The following is a 17,466-nucleotide window of genomic DNA, read 5'->3' on the forward strand; positions in this document are numbered from 1 at the left end:
TCAAGAACTCCTTTCTTCTGAGTCACCCCATTATTCACAAGATTTCTCTCAGAAGTGTACATGAACTGGTTATTTGCGACCATTTCAATGAGTTCCTGGGCTTCTGCAGGCGTTTTTAGATGAAGAGATCCACCAACAGAGTAGTCCAATGACATCTTAGATAACTCAGACAGACCATCATAGAATATACATATGATGCTCCATTTTGAAAACATGTTAGAAGGACACCTTTTGGTTAATTGCTTGTATCTTTCCCAAGCTTCATAGAGGGATTCACCTTCCTTCTGTCTGAAGGTTTGGACATCCACTCTGAGCTTACTCATCTTTTGAGGTGGAAAGAATTTGGTCAAGAAAGCATTGACCAACTTGTTCTAAGAGTTCAGGCTTTCTCTAGGTTGCGTGTCCAACCATGTTCTAGCTCTGTCTCTCACAACAAAGGGGAAAAGCATAAGTTGTAGACCTCGAGATCAACCCCATTGGTCTTAACAGTATCACAGATCTATAAGAATTCAGATAAGAACTGATGAGGATCTTCTGATGGAAGTCCATGAAACTTGCAGTTCTGCTGTATTAGAGAAACTAATTGAGGCTTAAGCTCAAAGTTGTTTTCTCCAATGGCAGGAATTGAGATGCTTCTTCCATAGAAGTTGGAAGTTGGTGCGGCATAGTCACCAAGCGTCTTCCTTGAATCTCTGGCATTACTGTTATTTTTGGCTGCCATGTCTTCTTCGTTTTCAAAAATTTCTGTCAAGTCCTCTCCAGAGATTTGTGCTTTAGCTTCTCTTAGCTTCCTCTTCAGAGTTCTTTCAGGTACAGGATCGACTTCAACAAGAATATCCTTATCCTTATTCCTGCTCATGTGAAAAAGAAGAGAACAGAAAAGAAGAGGAATTCTCTATGTCACAGTATAGAGATTCCTTTATGTGAGTAGAAGAAGAGAAGAAGAGAAGAATGAGGTAGAGAGAAAATAAAGAGAATTCGAACACATAGAGGGAGAGAGAAGTGTTAGTAATTAAATAAATAAATAGAAAGAGTTGAGAGTGAGATGAAATTCGAAAATTAATTAGAAGAAAAGAAAAGAAAAATATTTTTGTTTTTATTTTTAATTATTGGTTAGTATTCGAAAATATTAGAAGAAATAAAATAAAATTAGAGTTTAAAATAATTAGTTAATTAAAAAGAGTTTTTTTTTGAAAAGGTTGTTAGTGGTCTTCAAAAATTACAAAGAGAGAAAAGTAGTTAATTGAAAAAGATTTGAAAATAAATTTTGAAAAGATAAGAAGTTAAAAAAAGATTTTGAAATTCAGTTTTGAAAAAGATATGATTGAAATCTATTTTGAAAAAGATTTGAAAAAGAAATTTAAAAAGATTTGATTTTGAAAATTGAAGTTGATGACTTGACTAACAAGAACTAAAAGATATTATTCTAGAATTTAAAGATTGAACCTTTTTTAACAAGAAAGTAACAAACTTGAAATTTTCGAATCAAGACATTAATTGTTAGTAATAATTTCAAAAATTATGAAAAAAAAATAAGAAAAAGATTTTGAAAATCAAATTTTTTTTTAAATTTTTCGAAAAACATGAAATAAAAATGAAAAAGATTTTATTTTTGAAAAAGTTTTGAAAAGATAGGATTTTTAACTTGAAAAATTGACTTGACTCATAAGAAACAACTAAATTAAAAAAAAAATTGACTGAGTCAATCTAGAATTTCAAAATTTATGAGACAAATAAGGAAAAGGTATTTTTTATTTTTGAATTTTTAATGAGAGAGAAAAACACAAAAATGACTCAAAACATGAAAATTTTAAGGTCAAAACAAATGATGCATGCAAGAACACTTTGAATGTCAAGATGAACACCAATAACACTTTGAAGATCATGATGAACATCAAGAACATATTTTTGAAATATTTTTAAGAAAAGAAACACATGCAAGACACCAAACTTAGAAATTTTTAATGCTTAGACACTAACAAATTAAAAATGCATATGAAAAATAAGAAAATACTCAAAACAAGAAAATCACAAGATCAAATAAAGACAATCATCAAGAACAACTTGATGATCAAGAAGAACATATGCATGAGTTTTCAAAAAATGCTAGAAAGATAAAAAAATGCAATTGACACCAAACTTAAAATTTGACTCTAGACTCAAACAAGAAACACAAAAAATTTTTTGGTTTTAATGATTTTATTAAAATTTTTTTTGAAAAAATTTTGGAAAAACGAAAAAGAAGAAAATTTTTGAAAGATTTTTGAAAACTTTTTGAATATAAAATAAAGGTTGAAACAAGAAGGAAATTACCTAATCTAAGCAACAAGATGAACCGTCAGTTGTCCAAACTCGAATAATCCTCGGCAATGGCACCAAAAACTTGATACACGAAATCGTAAATCACACTTTTCACAACACCACATAGCTGACCAGCAAGTGTCCTGGGTCGTCCAAGTAATACCTTACGTGAGTAAGGGTCGATCCCACGGAGATTGTCGGCTTGAAGCAAGCTATGGTCATCTTGTAAATCTCAGTTAGGCAGATTCAAATGGTTATGAGGTTTTGATAATTAAAAGAGAAATAAAACATAAAATAGGATAGAGATACTTATGCAATTTATTGGTGGGAATTTCAGATAAGCGTATGGAGATGCTTTGTTCCCTCTGAGCCTCAGCTTTCCTATTGTCCTTATCCAATCATTCGTACTCCCTTCCATGGCAAGCTGTATGTTGGTTGATCACCGTTGTCAATGGCTACCATCCTTCCTCTCAGTGAAAACATGTCCTCTACGGTTTCCCACATGGCTAATCAGTTGTCGGTTCTCGATTGTGTCGGAATAGAATACATTTATTCTTTTGCACACTGTCACTGCGCCCAACGGTCACTAGTTTGAAGCTCGTCACAGTCATCCCATCCCAGATCCTACTCGGAATACCACAGACAAAGTTTAGACTTTCCAGATCACAAGAATGTTGCCAATTGGTTCTAGCTTATACCACGAAGGTTCTAACGTCACGGATGCTCTATTGTTAGGAGAGGTAATTGATTAACCCCATTTGTAGGGTATATCTTGTGTTAAATTTAGGGGATTTTATCACCTTTTACCCACATTTATCCAATGAAATAGCATGGTTTTATAACTTCTCCTTTAATTGTGCTTAAGAGTGAAAACATGCTTTTTAGGTCATAAAATAGCTAAATTAAATTTACCTTTGATTCCATTAGATGCCTTGATATGTTTGTTAAGTGATTTCAGATTTAGGAGGCAAAGATTGGATAAAGGGAATAAAGGAAAAGCATGTAAAAATGGAGAACTCATGAAGAAATGAAGGAATCGCAAAAGCTGTCAAGCCGACCTCTTTGCACTTAATTGGCCATAACATGAGCTACAGAGGTCCAAATTATGCGGTTCTAGTTGGGTTAGAAAGCTAACATCCGAGGCTTCGAAACGATATAAGATTTTCCATAGTTTCTGCACGTATGGTGACGCGTACGCGCACTATACGCGCACACGTCATTGCTGCCATATGATCCACTTAAAGCAATACGTGGCCAGCGAATTCTAAAGCCTTAGGGGCCCAATCCAACTCTTTTATGATGCTATTTAAGCCAAGGATTGAAGGGGAATCAACATACTTTTACATACTTTTGATCATTAGTTTAGTTTAGCTTAGTTTAGTAGTTAGAGTTAGTTTCTAGAGAGAGAAGCTCTCACTTCTCTCTATAATTAGGATTAGGTTTAGTTCTTAGATCTAGGTTTTCATTCATTCTTTCTTCTACTTCTACCTTTCAATTCCTTGTTGTTACATTCATCTTCCTTTATTCTTTTGTTGTAATTTCCTTTATGTTGTTCTTATACTTTGTTGTAGATCTAGTCTTATCCCTTCTATTTTCTTTCGATTCAATTCAAGGTAATTCATAATAAATGTGTTTCTTTTAATTGTTGTTGTTAATTCCTTTCAATAATTGTTGTTAGATTTCATTCTTATTGTCAATTTACTATGCTTTTCTTTTGTGCCTTCCAAGTGTTTGATGAAATGCTTGGTTGGATTTTAGTGTAGGTTTTGTTCCTCTTGGCCTAGGTAGAGTAATTAGTGACTCTTGAGTTATCTAATTCCTTTGTTCATTGATAATTAGAAGTTGCTAATTGATTTGAATGCCTCTAAAGCTAGTCTTTCCTCTAGGAGTTGATTAAGACTTGAAGAATCAAATTGATTCATCCACTTGACATTCCTCCATGGTTAGAGGTTAACTAAGTGGGAGTAATGGACAATTTGTTATCATAATTGAGGAGTATAACTAGGATAGGATTTCTAGTTCTCATATCTTGCCAAGAGCTTTGTTAGTTGTTAGTTTATTTTCTTTGCCATTTATATTTCTTGTCTAAAATCTCAAAAACCCTAAAATAACTCACAACCAATAACAAGACACTTTATTGTAATTCCTAGGGAGAACGACCCGAGGTTCCAATACTTTGGTTTATAAATTTAGGGGTTTGTTTTAGTGACAAATAACTTTTTGTATGAAAAGGTTATTGTTTGGTTTAGGAACTATACTTGCAATGAAAATTCATTTGTGAAATTATAAACCATCAAAAATCTAATCATCAAAAATGGCGCCTTTGCCGGGGAATTGCAATGGTGTTATGTTATTGGTTATTGTACATATGTGAATAGTGTGAATATCTTGCTTTTTTGCTTTGTTTGCTATTTGTAGAATTTTGTTTCTCTTATTTTCTATTAGCTTTTGATTTTTTTTCTCTTTTCATCATGAATTCTCACTTTGGCTATAAGTGTGATTACAACTATGTTGTAGGTGATGAGAACTTCAATGAGAATGTGTATCAATGATGGGACACTCAAAGGTGGGAGGAGCCATATGCATATGATCAATCTTCATGGCAACAACCTCCACCAATGCACTATGAAGAAGAGCCATTCTATGATGCACAGCAATCAAATGGCTATGGTGAATCTCCTTGTGACTTTCAAGAACCACCACCATATGCCTATGAGTCATATCCTCAACATGAACCATACTCACAAGCCCTCTACCACCAAACACCTTCATATGACCCTAATCCATATCCATCCTACCAACAACCATATGAGCCATATGAACCACACATAGAACCACCACCACTCCAACATCAACATTTTCAAGAGCCACCCCCTCCATATTATTACCAAGATGAACCACCTCCAATATATGAAACTTTCCAACCACAAGATGAATACTACTTTCCACCACAACCTCCCATGAAAGAATACTCATGTCCTTCAATCCAAGAGCCCTATGATCCTACTCATGATATCCAAGCGGACCAAGAGTCAAGGGATCGTCTCAAGGAAGCATTGGATCAATTTCAAGCAACCATGGAGCACGTTGTGCAACAAGTGGAAAAAGTGGAGAATGTTTAACCACCCACTACAAGAAAAACACTCATTCAGCCACACTTTTTTTAGGCTACATTTAAAAAGCATAGCCTATTCTTAGAATAGGCTACGCTTTTCTCCGTGTTTCCTTTTTGTTGGAGAATAGGAAACACATTTGTGGGATCACTTGAAAAGCGTCTCCTTAGATGTTATAGATATCACTTATAAAGCGTAGCCTTATCTTAAAAGCTATGGCTTCACTTTATTAACCAAAGGAAGCGCTTTTAAAGAGTAACCTATTTGTTATGTTTTGGGTACGCTTTAAAAGTGTTGCCTAATGTAAAAACCCCAAACACACGTATATAGGACTTAGGGAAATTTTTTTTGTTTCTTCTTCATCGAATGCCTTCAGTCTTTCATTCCTTCTCTCCTACCCAAAGCACATAACACCCAGTGAATTTTTTCCCCTCTTCCCCCTTTTCCCTACGCTATCATCATTTTGCATAAAGCTAAGAGTTCATAGCTCTACTACGCCATCACATGGCTCTTCTCCTTGCACCACATCCTCACACGGCTCTGCTACGCCACGCCACGCCACCACCGCCACTCTGTTACACTGCACCGCTGCCGCAGCTCTGCTACTTCGCAATGACGCCGCAGCTCTCTTACGTCGCACCACCTCCTCGCCGTGCTTTTCTGCTTTGCTCCGCATCTCCTTTGCTAATCGTGCCGCCTCTGCTCCGTCTATCCCTGCTCGATTCACTCTCTCATCGACGACAGGTAGGCTTTTAATTTTTTTTCCTGATTTAGGCAATTAGGGTTCTTAATTCCTACTAGCCTGTGTTAAATTTAATTAGGGTTCCTATATCACAATTTAATTTTTAATTAGGATTTTTCTATGTCTGGTTCAATTTCTGCGATGCTGTCTGTGTTAGAAGCTTTTTCGTGTCACATTTGAGCATTACTTGTTATTATTAGTGTTGAATTCTAGTTTTGTTCTTTATTCAATTTCTGATGAATTGAGGGTTTTAGCTTTCTCATGTCATACCTACTGGATATGACCCTTGTTAATATGCTTCGTTGTAAGATCATAGAGCTAAGGGTGTTCGAAACTGATTCTAATGGAGACGAGAATATTATCAGCTTTTATTCGGAATAATTCCAGTTCCTGCTGTTGATTGGATTGGCAAAATTAATATAAAATCAATAGAGACAGGACTTGAGGCTGATTTATCTTACAAATCAACTCATTCTTTTCTTGGATTTGGTGGAAATCAGAAAGTGGTCAAAGGGAAGATCCTTAATTCATAAACTTTGAATGTTCTGTATGAAGTTGATGGTCATTGGGATAGGTATTATATTGTCTTTAAAATTTTTCACTTATCGATTCTTAAACAATTAATTATATTCTATGTTAGATTTATGCTACTTTCATAACCATTTTGATGGGGCAGAACAATAAAGTGAAGGATACAAATAACAGGAATGCGAGAGTGATATATGATGCAAAAGAAGTCATTAATGGGCTGCAAGCACCAATTGTTAAGGATGCAGAGGTAACATATATAAGACTATTCTCTATGTTAAGCACCAATTTCAAGATTTCAGAGATTTTGGTTGATTTATGTTTGCAGCACCAATCAGATGGATAATGTGGATAAGAGACCAGGGATGTTGAGGAGCCCAAAATACACTAACAAGTGTGTTGATGAAGTATTTTTGGCCAGAAAGTCCAAGTTTGGAGTTGTTTCTGGAAAAGAAAATGCAAAGGTTATTTTATTTGCCAAACTCATGATTCTTATTCAGCTTGGTTGGTTTACTTCTTCATTCAATTACAGTTCTCTCATTATTTTATAGTTATCGAGGTTGAAGTTTGAACAAATTAAAACTGTTACTATCTTACTATGTTCAGGAAAATCCATCTTTGGAGAAAACTACTACTAGTAACTTGAAAAATGTTTTGGTTTTTTCTACTTCAGCTGCCAAGAGACAGTAAGGGAGTTCATGGTTTGCCTCATTGTCTATTCATCACTTGATATCATTGTCAACTTTTCACTATTTTTTATTCTATTCATAATTGTTGGCAGCATGGAGAATTCTGCTACTTCAGGTGAAGTTAACAAGGATGGTATATTGCAAGCTTGTCAAACAACTACTGAGTGTAGCCAAGTCAATTTTCGAAGTGTTTCTGAACTTTTGTTAGCTGTTGATAAATCTTCTGGATTGACTGTAGTTGATGTGGTATGAAATTATAAGTTGTGGGATTATAATTTAGATTCTGTATTTTAAGGAGGTTATCACTTAATATTATAGGGCAAAGCATTAAGAGGTCTGGTTGCACCAAAGCCATGTGCCCGAACTGGTTTAGCTGCTGACTCAACTGAAAGATATAGGGATATGATATCAAGCTTTGCAGCCAATTTCATATCCAAATACCATATTCCCGGCCGGAAGGCTCCTCTGGATCTTACTTTAAAGACCGGTATGCGGGTGATATCATCCTCTTCTTTGAATTGGTGAGAGGATATATATTTTTGTGCTTTGTAAAGATTTCTTTCACTTGCTAGCACACTATGGTTCTAATATCTTTGTTGTGTCCTTTGTTTTCATTCTGCATAAACCATATTTATATCCAAGTTTTAGGGTCCATAGATTACTTACACATCATATCAAGCCCAAATTCTCCTTCCCACCATGTACTACAACAGGTCATCTTCCTCTCCATTTTTCACAAGTTACAATATTCTCTTTTTTATGCAATAGAATTGGAGTTCTTAAGGAAATGACAAGTTTCTTGGGAAGCATCATTCTAGGACCTCTATTACATGCTTTGAAATAACACATGTGGCATCTTTTATGGTAATTATATGTTCTTTTTACTTTGCTATTTCCTTTATCCTTTTTATGTTACTGTGCTATCCTTTTGAATTCTCATTGGTGACAGTGTTTTGTGATATTGTTTAAGTATTTTATGCATAATGATGAACTATCATAATCAAAATGCACTTGTTTCTTCACTAGTATAGGCCTGGCTTTTTCTTCTGTGAATTTGTGTATTTATACATGATGAAATTTTGTGGTGATGTTTTACTCCCTTTTACAATTTGCACTTCTCAGTTTGTCGTCATGTTTACTGGTGGTGACAGCTCTGGGAGTCCCAAATGCTTCTGCAATGCTTATATTTCTCGGTAGTGCCATTAAACATTGGCCCTGCAACACAGGATTTTTCCATAGTTATTGGTTGCATTGTTACAACTTGTATCTCACAGTAATCATGGTTTTAGTTTACATTTTCCTGATTTTTATTTATCTATAGTTTATTAGTAGTAAATTCTAAGTGGTCTAATGCATATTTTGATATGGGTATGTTTAATTTAGTGTGAGATGTATGAATACTCATTTATGATCTTTCCAATATTTTTAGTTCATTATAAATATATTTTGTTAAAGGATAATTTTTATTATTTAAAGAATATTGTATGGTGTATTTATTTTTATTTTATAATTTTTGACTAATTTAATTAAAAAAATAGGATTATATATATAATCATATTACTAAATATTAGGTTTTAGAGAAAAAAAATTATTAGAATATATATATATATAGAAAAAAAATAATGAGGGACCTAAGGCTACACTTATATACAGTAGCTATAGTATACTAAAAAAAAAGAGACCTAAGGCTACACTTATAAAAAGTAGCTATTGTATACAATGTGGCTACGCTTTACAAGTGATGCAGTAGCGTTGAAAAGCATAGCCTATTCTGGAAAAATGAAAGCTGAAAAGCGTAGCCTTTGGTCCTGGATAGCATCACTTGAAAAGCGTAGCCTATTCCCTAATGCCAAAAGCGTAGCCCTTGGTGCAGGAAAGTGTAGCCTTTGAGAAAAGGCAACGGCCGAATAGGAATCACCATAAAAAACGTAGCCGTAGCCCAAAAAGCATAGCCATAGCGTAAGGCATCATTTTTTTTTTCACTTTTGGCTACACTTTTTAAGTGTACCTGAATGGATGTTTTTCTTGTAGTGACCATACCCTAATTATGATGAACCACCTTCCTATTATGAACCCTTCCCCCAATATGATAAACCCTCCCATCCACCCCAACCTCTAATGGATGAAACCCTCGGTGTTCTTCTTCAAGGAAAAGAGGAGATGACAAGGGATGTGCAACAATTCATGACCGCCTTGGATGAGGTGGTAAACCGGTTAGCATCCCAACTTTTGGACACTCAAGGAACTCTCATGGCTACATGTGGAGAATCAAAAGAAGAGCATAAAATGAAAGAGAGATTGGAAACTCCGGTGGAAAAGGAGGAATGCCACTTTGTGTTGGAACAATTAGAGGAGCCTACGATTATTGAAGAAGGGGAAGAAGTGGTTGAAGACTTAGGAGATGCGAAACCTCCATGGGAACCTAGAGTTATAGAAAACTCCTCTAAGAAGATTGAATTTGATGCTGAGGAGGGATGTGCACAACCTCCAAGGCATATCCCATATGAAGATTTGGAAGGAATGGAGCAAGAGTTGAGTTCCCTTGGAGATGAAGACCAAGCATCAAATCCTAATGGTGGTGAATCCTTTGAACTTGAAGACCCTTCTCCCGATGAAGAAGAGAGCGATGTGGAGGTAGATTTCTCTCAACCTCCCATTTATGATTTAAGTGATGGAGAAGAATTAGATGAAATTGATGAACAAAGGATTGAATTTGAAAAATCTTGTAAAGAGGTGGAAGCCTTTAGAAAAAGAAGAACGGAAGTTGAGTGCGCTTTGTCAAGATCTTTGGAAGATTCTTTGCCTAGGTTGTCATCTAGTCCTTCACTTGAGTGGGTAAAACTCATTTCTATTAGCTTTATTACCCCACTTGACTATGGTTTGCTTGAAACGGATGGTCAACTTAGGATAATTTGTGGGATAAAGCGTAAGAGAAGAATGTTTAGTGGATGGCATTGCAAATCAAGGCTCATTTTGTTTGATACCTCAAGGCTTAGATCCAAGGGTTGGGCTAGTGCTCACTTGAATGGGTCTAAAAGGAGAGTTTGGTATCACCTTGAGAATTCATCTTGCTTACCACCCGGATGGATTAATAATGATGATCAACTTCAAGACGGGTGTGAAAATAAAGTGTGGGATCCCGGATTAGAAAAAAAGGACTAACTTTGGGAGCCCCAAGCTTGTGAAGAACTCCATCAACACTTGGCTCAACCCATAGGAAATCTTGGGGCACAATGGGGTGCTAGGTGGGAGACACCCCACCATGGTAACATCTTTTCATTTTCTCTTTTGTAAATAGTGTAGAGTTTAGTTGATTTCACATGTTGTCTAGTTAGTTGAGTATGGTTGATAGTTTAGTATGTTAAATAAGGTTTTAAGGTGTTTTGGTAGCTATTTGGAGGTTTGGAATGCTTGGATTGGTTCAAAAACATAGAAAAATTTTTGAAAACAGAGCACCATCCACGCGTGCGCGCAATACACGCGAACCCATGCATCAAGCGTTTTGGACCATCCACGCGCGCGCGCCATGCACGCGCACGCGTAGTTTGAGAAGTTCCACATTCCATACATTTTCCAGAGAGCTGTGCCTGTGCTGCGCCAACGTTGTGCCTTTGGCACAACCCCACTCGCGCGTACGCGCACAGGACGCGTACGCACAACTCTTGAAATATGCCATCGACGCGCGCGCGCCATGCACGCGTATGCGCGGATGCCCTTCCTTCACTACATTTTTTTTCTCCTCCTTATATTTCTTTCCTTCTCCTTTCTTCTTCCCTTCTTCTACCCCCCATCTAACACTCCCAAACAGCATTGTTAACCATTTATTTTAGTTAGTTAGTTAGTTTTAGTTAGTTTTCATTTCATTGTCTCTTTTTCATTATAAGTGTTGGATTGTTATTCTTGTTTACCATTAATTGCTGTTGAGTATTAAAAAGGGATGTTTTCTTAACATCATTATGATTATAATCTTTGTTGGATTTTATTGTTGAGGTTATATTTTGCTACTTGGTTTTGAGTTTTTCATGCTCACCTTTTAAGAATGCCAAGTGATGAGAATTGCCTTCGAGCTTGTGACTCTTCTTGAATTACATGATTTGGCCACCATGTGATTTGAGCCTTATTTTGTGATTAGGAAACTTCTTGATGGATGATGTTATGCATTTACCTTAGTGCATGGTGTTTCATTATTATATGCATCCATATGCTTTAGCTTGAATGCTTTCATGCTTCTTTAATGCTTGTTTTACCTTACAAGTTTACTTAAAGCATCTCAAGCACACTAGGATAAGTGAAGTGCATGCTTCTTTTGTGACATAGCTTTTTATGCTAATGTGTGTTCTAAACCGCGCAATTTAGAATTCACATACCTAATATTTCTTAATGTCACACTAATTCACTCACTCAATTCTAGTGATTTACCTCATTCAAACAATTATGCTTCATTGCTATTGTATTACCCTACCTTATGGTGTTATATTTTTGTTTTTCATGGTTGATGCACCACAAGCAATAATGGAAGCAAGACTAAAAACACACAGCAATCCGGAGATTCACCGTACCCCCTTGCTCATCTTTGAGTGCACCGAGGACGGTGCAAACCTTTAAGTGTGGGGAGGTCATCCGACCGATCGGCGATTTTGGGTGACAAATTTCTAATCTCAACACTTTTGCATTTCATTTTAGGTTTTTTTTTTGGATTTTTTTATTTTTCATTTTTCCTAATCTTGCATACATATACAAAATAAGCTTAGTCAAAATAATGAAGTTTTTCAAGATTTCTATCTATAGGACATCTCAATTGATTTGAGTGAAAACTTTTCATAGAACTTGCTTGAATTATATATATTGTGGAACATGAATTTTGAGCTAAGAACACAAGCAAGTGAGTTTTTAGCCTAATAGTGTGGTTACATCTTATAACCACTTATTTTCCTTCTTGTGTGCATTATTCTCTTTCTATGATTGTAATCTTTGAATTGTTTGATTCTTTATGTCCATTATTTTGTGTATTCATGCATTTATATGATTGAGGCTATCATTTCATTAGCTCACTTACCCAAAAATCCTTACCTTTTATATTCCTTTGTTAGCTAAATTTGAGCCTATGATTGACTCACTTTGTTCTTAATTTAGCATATTACAAGCCTTAAAGCGCAAAACAATAAATGCCCTTATTTGGATCTTTGATTAACTTAGGCTAGTGTGTGTGAGCATCATTCAAGAGTGGGAAAACATGGGACATTGGTTGGGAAAAAGGGGTCTATTTTGTATTTTGTTGAAAATATTGAGAATTGGATACATACTCATGTATTGATCAAATGTAAAACCTTATGCATTGATGCTCTTGTATATAGAAAGAAAAAAATGAGAAAAACAAAAGAAAAAAGAAAAGAAAAAGAAAAACAATATGGAAAAGAAAAAAATAGAAAAAGAAAGAAAAAAAAAGAAAAGTAATAAAAAGGGGACAAAATGCCCCAAGTGAAGCAACGTCCAATAAAATCAATGCATATGTGTTGTGAAATAAAAAGGAATACATGAGTATGTGAAAAAGTGAAGAATGGGTAGTTATGTTAGCTTTGAAATTGGATAGGATGTCATAGGTTAGGTGGGAAGTTTAAGCTTATCAAAGATTCAAATTTCAAGCTCACTTAACCAAAGATGCATCATACCTTGAGCCTAGCCACATTACAACCTAAAGAAAAGACCTCATGATACTTGTATGCATGCATGGAATAAATGTTGATTGTTATAAGAAAAACAAATCTTGGAAAGCATGATTAGGAGAGAATTGAGAGAATCAACCCCAAACACTTGAGCGAATAGAGTGCGAATACATCCGGTGAGGGTTTGATGCTTAATTACATGCTTCTATCTATAAATATCACTTTTCATGCAAGTTTGTAAAAATATTTAATAACTCAATTCAATTGTGGATTAGACTTGCTAGTCCTAGGCCTTATGAATATATGCTTCTTGGGAATTGATTTATTTTGACCAAGCAATTGCATTCATTTAGATAGTTTCATATAGGTAGATTGCATTTGGTTAATTTACATTGAATAAATGTTGATACCCTTTGTTTCTCTCTTGGCTTAAGCATGAGGACATGCTTAGTTTAAGTGTGGGGAGGTTGATAAACCCCATTTGTAGGGTTTATCTTGTGTTAAATTTAGGGGATTTTATCACCTTTTACCCACATTTATCCAATGAAATAGCATGATTTTATAACTTCTCCTTTAATTATGCTTAAGGGTGAAAACATGCTTTTTAGGTCTTAAAATAGCTAAATTTAATTTACCTTTGATTCCATTAGATGACTTCATATGTTTGTTAAGTGATTTTAGATTTAGGAGGCAAAGATTGGATAAAGGGAATAAAGGAAAAGAATGTAAAAATGGAGAACTCATGAAGAAATGAAGGAATCGCAAAAGCTGTCAAGCCGACCTCTTCGCACTTAATCAGCCATAACTTGAGCTACAGAGGTCCAAATGATACGGTTCTAGTTGGGTTGGAAATCTAACATCCGAGGTTTCGAAATGATATAAGATTTGCCAAAGTTGCTACACGTATGGTGACGTGCACGCACACTGTACGTGCACGCGTCGTTGCTGCCATATGATCCACTTAAAGCATTACGTGGCCAGCGAATTCTAAAGCCTTGTGGGCCCAATCCAACTCATTTCTGATACTATTTAAGCCAAGGATTGAAGGGGAATCAACATACTTTTACATACTTTTGATCATTAGTTTAGTTTAGCTTAGTTTAGTAGTTAGAGTTAGTTTCTAGAGAGAGAAGCTCTCACTTCTCTCTATAATTAGGATTAGGTTTAGTTCTTAGATCTTGGTTTTCATTCATTCTTTCTTCTACTTCTACCTTTCAATTCCTTGTTGTTACATTCATCTTCCTCTATTCTTTTGTTGTAATTTCCTTTATGTTGTTCTTATACTTTGTTGTAGATCTAGTCTTATCCCTTCTATTTTCTTTCCATTCAATTCAAGGTAATTCATAATATATGTGTTTCTTTTAATTGTTGTTGTTAATTCCTTTCAATAATTGTTGTTAGATTTCATTCTTATTGTCAATTTACTATGCGTTTCTTTTGTGCCTTCCAAGTGTTTGATGAAATGCTTGGTTGGATTTTAGTGTAGGTTTTGTTCCTCTTGGCCTAGGTAGAGTAATCAGTGACTCTTAAGTTATCTAATTCCTTTGTTGATTGATAATTAGAAGTTGTTGATTGATTTGAATTCCTTTAAAGCTAGGCTTTCCTTTAGGAGTTGATTAAGACTTGAGGAATGAAATTGATTCATCCACTTGACTTTCCTCCATGGTTAGAGGTTAACTAAGTGGGAGTAATGGACAATTTGTTATCACAATTGAGGAGGATTACTAGGATAGGATTTCTAGTTCTCATATCTTGCCAAGAGCTTTGTTAGTTGTTAGTTTATTTTCTTTGCCATTTATATTTCTTGTCTAAAATCTCAAAAACCCCAAAATAACTCACAACCAATAACAAGACACTTTATTGTAATTCCTAGGGAGAACGACCCGAGGTTCCAATACTTCGGTTTATAAATTTAGGAGTTTGTTTTAGTGACAAACAACTTTTTGTATGAAAAGGTTATTGTTTGGTTTAGGAACTATACTTGCAACGAAAATTCATTTGTGAAATTTTAAACCATCAAAAATCTAATCATCAGTAATTCAAATCCGTGGGTCAGAGACCAAAGAGAATATACTCAAGCTGTCATCTAATGACTACATTGAACATCATGTAGACTGCTTTGTGGTTGTCAGGCACACGGATCTTGGCTAAGCGAGTAACGAAGATTAGGTGATTGTCACAGGTCACCCCTTCATTCTGACTTAACTGAATTAAGTACAAGAGTATATCTTGGAGGAGAAGTAGGGCTGAATTGAGTAGAAAAACCATAATACTTGCATTAATTCATGAGGAATAGCAGAGCTCCACACCTTAATCTATGAGGTGTAGAAACCCTACCATTGAAAATACATAAGTGATGAAGGTCCAGGCATGGCTGAATGGCCATCCCCCAAAACGTGGTCAAGAGATCAAAAGTGATCCAAAGATAGTCTCAAAAATGATCTGAAGAGATGAATACAATAGTAAAAAGTGCTATTTATACTAAACTAGTAAACTAGGTTTACAGAAAATGAGTAACTAAGTGTAAATAGTGCAGAAATCCACTTCCGGGGCCCAGTTGGTGTGTGTTTGGACTGAGCATTGAAGCTTTCACGTGCATAGGCTCTTCTTGGAGTTTAAACGCCAGTTTTGGTGCTAGTTTGGGCGTTTAACTCCAGCTTTGGTGCCAATTCTGGCGTTTTACGCTAGAGAAGGGTTTCTGGTGGGAATTTGGATGCCAGTTTGGGTCATCAAATCTCGGGCAAAGTATGAACTATTATACATTTCTGGAAAGCCCAAGATGTCTTCTTTCCAACTCAATTGAGAGCGCGCCAATTGGGCTTCTGTAGCTCTAGAAAATCCACTTCGAGTGCAGGGAGGCTAGAATCCAACAGCATCTTCAGTCCTTTCTCAGCCTCTGAATTAGATTTTTGCTCAGGCCCCTCAATTTCAGCTAGAGAATACCTGAAATCACAGAAAAACACACAAACTCATAGTAAAGTCCAGAAGTGTGATTTTTACATAGAAACTAATAAAAATATACTAAAATGTAACTAAATCATATTAAAAACTATGTAAAAACATTGCTAAAAAGCGTATAAATTATCCGCTCATCAACCACTAACGTAGCCTTTTCTAACCTTTGATAGCGTTATTGGTGCTAACTTCGCCAATATTGCTACACCCTTGATTTTTTCCCACATTAATGGTCCACGTTAGTTTTCTAACGTGGTCATCAACGTAGGCATGCCATGACACGAAGACGTTAGTGACACTAACTTTGTCACTTACGTTACAAAACTCCTTCCCTTCCACGTTAGTGCTCACGTTAATGGCATTAACATGGCCATTAAAGTGGGCATACTAGCCATCTCCGACGTTAGTGACAAAGTTAGTGTCACTAACGTTGGCTTCTTATACTCCTTGCTCCACGTTACCTCCTACTTTAGTGGCATTAACGTGACCACTAACGTGGGTAAAGTTGGCCTGATATAATGTCAGTGACAAAGTTAGTGTCACTAACATTGGTGATTCTTTTTGCTCCACGTTAGAGCTCACGTTAATGACGTTAATGTGGCTCTTAACGTGGTTATTTGTGGCCTTTGCAACGTTAGTGGTGTTAACTTTACCACTAACATTGGAGCTTCTTCTTTCTTCCACGTTAGTCCCTACGTTAGTGCAACTAATGTGGCTACTAACATGGGTTAAGATGGCCTTCGAAGACGTTAGTGGTGTTAACCTTACCACTAATATTGCAAGCTTACTCCCTTTCCACGTTAGTGACCACGATAGTGGTACTAACGTGTCTACTAACGTGGCTCTTCTATGCTTCATTTTGCCTGAAATCAAACAAACAAGATGCATCAAAGCCTTGTTCTATATTATGAGCTCCTGCATCATCTAAATTGGCATTCAATTCATGCATTATTCTCATGAAATCATGCAAATTTCACAATGTTTGCTTGAATCAAGAAGTAAGTACATATTTACCCAAAAACTTGCTAATTTCCTAAGAAAATGCATGAAACTACCTAAAATATGTAAAGAAAAGGCTAGTGAAATTGGCCAAGATGTGATGATTGGATTTTTGACGGTTTAGAATTTCACAAATGAATTCTCGTTGCAAGTATAGTTTCTAAACCAACAATAATCCTTTCATACAAAAGATTGTTTGTCACAAGTAACAAACCCCTAAAATTTATAACCGAAGTATTCAAACCTCGGGTCGTTCTCCCTAGGAATTGTAATGAAGTGTTTTGTTATTGGTTGTGAGTTATTTTTGGGGTTTTAATAAGAAACATGAAAGATAAATGGCAAGAAAGTAAACTAAGGCCTAAAACGGTCTTGGCAAGGGTTGGTGGTCAAGGATCTCTATCCTAATCACTAACCACAATATGAGAATTGGCAAGGATTAATCTCATTAAATCATCCTCTAACTAGTAGTAAAGTAA

At 35.6% G+C, this 17,466-nt stretch overlaps 1 non-coding gene across 1 annotated transcript; it reads left to right on the plus strand.

The window, feature by feature from the left end:
• Nucleotides 1-208: 208 nt before the first annotated feature.
• On the plus strand, nucleotides 209-317 carry LOC127741953 (small nucleolar RNA R71). The gene has a single exon (XR_008003140.1). It is a non-coding gene; the product is annotated as a small nucleolar RNA R71 (small nucleolar RNA).
• Nucleotides 318-17,466: the final 17,149 nt, after the last annotated feature.

Source organism: Arachis duranensis, chromosome 9, assembly GCF_000817695.3.
Source record: "Arachis duranensis cultivar V14167 chromosome 9, aradu.V14167.gnm2.J7QH, whole genome shotgun sequence".
Taxonomy (NCBI): Eukaryota; Viridiplantae; Streptophyta; class Magnoliopsida; order Fabales; family Fabaceae; genus Arachis; species Arachis duranensis.